General features: G+C 36.0%; 1 non-coding gene across 1 annotated transcript; it reads right to left on the bottom strand.

Moving 5' to 3' along the window:
• Nucleotides 1–432: 432 nt before the first annotated feature.
• Nucleotides 433–539, bottom strand: LOC140013142 (small nucleolar RNA R71). Its single transcript, XR_011820212.1, has one exon. It is a non-coding gene; the product is annotated as a small nucleolar RNA R71 (small nucleolar RNA).
• Nucleotides 540–3,737: the final 3,198 nt, after the last annotated feature.

Genomic DNA, 3,737 nt, shown 5'->3' with positions numbered 1-3,737 from the left:
CAACCAATAGAGGAAATCTTAATAGAGTTTCCATTTGAAGAAGAAATGGCAGAAAATGAAGCAAATAAGCGAGTTCTACGAGATTTCGCTCTACCGGGAACACAAGGATCTCAAACGAGCATAGCAAGGCTTTCGATAAATGCTAACAATTTTGAGATTAAACCATCACTTATCCAAATGGTTCAACAATCTCAATTTGGAGATAATGCAGTAGAAGATCCTAATTCACACTTAGCTACATTTTTGGAAATTTGTGATACAATTAAAATGAATGGAGTTAGTGATGATGCTATAAGGCTAATATTGTTCCCATTTTCATTGAGAGATAAGGCCAAAGTTTGACTACACTCTCATGCTCCTAATACTTTCACCGGATGGGATGATTTATCAAGAGCATTCTTGAATAAGTATTTTCCACCAGGTAAGACTGCTAAACTAAGAATGGATAGCACTAGTTTTAGCCAATTGAAAGGTGAATCATTATATGAGGCATGGGAAAGGTTTAGAGATTTGTTTCGGAAATGTCCACATTATGGACTGTCGGAGTGGTTAATCATACGAACCTTTTATAATGGTTTAGTTTTTTCTACTAAAACTATGATCGATGCAGCTGCAGGTGGAGCTTTAATGGGTAAATCACCCCAAGAAGCTCAGAATTTGATAGAAGAAATAGCCGCAAATAACTACCAATGGGCCAATGAGAGAGGTAATACAAGACGTCACGCAGGTATGATAGAAATGGACACTCTCAATATGCTGAGTGCTCAAATGAATAATGTGATGAAATTGCTAAGTAGACAATGTGGAGTTGGCCCAAGTTCATCTAATGCACATGTAGCGTGTTATTCTATATGTGGAGGTGAACATGATACTAATGAGTGTGTTGATTCTGAGCAGGTACAATTCGTCAATAATTACAATCGTAATGCTCAAAATAACCCCTACTCGAATACTTACAATCCGGGGTGAGAAATTATCCAAACTTTGAATGGAAGGACCAAGGAAATCAACTAAGGCCGGCCAATTCATCGGGATTTCAATCAAGGCAACAACAAACTGAAACTAAACCTGGTTGGGAGATTGCAGTGAAAAAACTTGCAAAGGTTACGTCGGACAGATTTGAGCGAGTAGAAGGAAGATTGGACCAACTCACTACAATGTACAGGAATGTAGAGGTCCAAATTGGTCAAATTGCTAGTTCTTTGAATAATCAAAATCAAGGAGAATTACCTAGCAAAACAGAGGTTAATACTAAGGAGCATGTCAAAGTCATTACTCTTCGTAGTGATAAACAATTAGAAGATCCTCCAGCGGTGGAAGTTGAGAAAGATGAGAACGAAAAACAAGAAGAAAAGCAAAGGAACCAAGAGGCGATAGTGGAAGAAAATAGCCGGGAAAAACCAAGAGAAAATCAACCATCATCTTCCGCTACCATTCCAATACCTCCTGCGGTTCCATTTCCACAAAGATTAAAGCAGAATAAGTTTGATAGAGATTTTGAAAAATTTGTTAAAATTTTCAAACAATTGTACATTAACATTCCTTTTGCCGATGCTATTTTGCAGATTCCGTCTTATGCGAAATTTCTCAAGGAAATCATGACTCGGAAGAAAAAGCTGGAAGACTGCGAAACAATAGCATTAACGGAGGAATGTAGTGCAATTATTCAAAATAAACTACCACCGAAGTTGAAGGATCCAGGGAGTTTTTCTATATCTTGCACCATAGGTAACGTTGATTTTTCTAAGGCATTGTGTGATCTTGGTGCTAGTGTATCATTAATACCTTTAACGGTGGCTAGACAATTGGATTTGCATGAGTTTAAACGTACTAACATTACTTTGCAACTAGCGGATCGGTCTATTAGATATCCATTGGGAGTGTTGGAGATTGTATTGATAAAAGTTCAAAAATTTATCATTTCAGTAGATTTTGTGGTGTTAGATATGGAAGAAGATATATCTATACCCATTATTCTAGGTAGACCATTTCTAACTACTGCAGGTACTATTATTGATGTAAAAAATGGCAAGCTTAAGTTTCAAGTAGGTGAAGAAGAGGTAGAATTTAATTTGAATGAAATGGAAAAATACCCTTCTTTTACCGATCATGCTTATTCTATTGGCACAATTGATAAACTAACCTAAGAGATGAGTCAAGTCAACTTTGACTTCGATCCTCTTGAGTATTGTTTAATGAGTTTAGGTAAGCAAGAAGATGTTTGTGAAGAGATTGAAGAATTGGCCAAGTATTTGGATTTTCAAGCACCTTATAAAAGGGGTAATTTGTATGAAAGTCTTGGCCAAGGAAAAGGGCTTTCACCACCTTCAGAAATTGAACCTCCAAAGTTAGAGCTCAAGCCACTTCCAACTCATCTAAGGTATGAATTTCTTAGAGAAAATAGCACTTTACCTGTAATTGTTAGTGCTGACCTTGATGATGAGCAGTGTGCAAAGTTGTTAAGAGTTCTAAGAAGGCATAAGAAGGCAATTGGATGGACAATTTCAAACATTAAAGGTATAAGTCCTTCTATATGCATGCATCGAATTTTATTGGAGGACAATTGCAAACCAGTAGTGGAAACACAAAGAAGACTCAATCCAAACATGAAAGAGGTGGTAAGAAATGAAATTCTTAAGTGGCTAGACGCAGGTATAGTTTTTCCTATCTCCGATAGTGTTTGGATTAGTCCAATTCATGTGGTACCAAAAAAAGGTGGAATAACTACAATCGTGGGTAAAAATGATGAATTGATTCCATCTAAACTTGTGGTAGGGTGGAGAGTGTGTATTGATTATCGTAAGTTAAATACGGTAACAAGAAAATACCATTTTTCCCTACCATTTCTTGATCAATTATTAGAGCGAATAACTAGATATGAATTTTACTGTTTTCTTGATGGTTTTTCAGGATATAATCAAATAGCTATAACTCCAGAAGATCAAGAGAATACCACATTTACATGTTCTTATGGCACTTTTGCCTTTAGAAGGATGCCATTTGGTTTATGCAATGCACCTGTGACTTTTCAACGTTGCATGATGGCTATATTTTCAGATTATATTGAGAAAATTATGGAGATATTTATGGATAATTTTTCTGTGTATGGTTCATCTTTTGACCATTGCGTTCATAATTTGGAATTGATTTTGTAGAGATGCGAGGAAACAAATCTTGTACTGAATTGGGAGAAATGCCATTTTATGGTAAAAGAAGGAATTGCCTTAGGACACAAGATTTCCTTCAAGGGAATTGAGTTGGATCAAGGCAAACTAGAAGTCATCGAAAAATTGCCACCCCCAAGCAATGTCAAGGGGATAAGGAGTTTTTTAGAACATGCTGGCTTTTATAGGCGTTTTATTAAAGATTTTTCTAAAATAGTAAAGCCATTATGTGATTTATTATGTAAAGATACCTCTTTTCAATTTGATGACAATTGTTTGGTTGCATTTGAAAGGTTGAAGAAGGAATTGATTTCGGTCCCAATTATAACTTCGCTCGATTGGTCACTACTATTTGAATTGAAGTGTGATGCAAGTGATTATGCGGTTGGGGCAGTTTTGGGACAAAAGAAAGAAGGACGATTGCATGTCATTTACTATGCTAGCAAGTTGTTAAATGAGGCACAACTCAATTATGCAACGACAGAAAAAGAGCTATTGACAGTGATATTTGCTTTGGATAAATTTAGATCTTATTTAGTTGGATCTAAAGTTATTATATATACGGACCATGCA

The sequence above is a fragment of the Coffea arabica genome, chromosome 8e (assembly GCF_036785885.1).
Source record: "Coffea arabica cultivar ET-39 chromosome 8e, Coffea Arabica ET-39 HiFi, whole genome shotgun sequence".
Lineage (NCBI taxonomy): Eukaryota > Viridiplantae > Streptophyta > Magnoliopsida > Gentianales > Rubiaceae > Coffea > Coffea arabica.
This window is presented reverse-complemented; position numbering and strand designations above follow the sequence as displayed.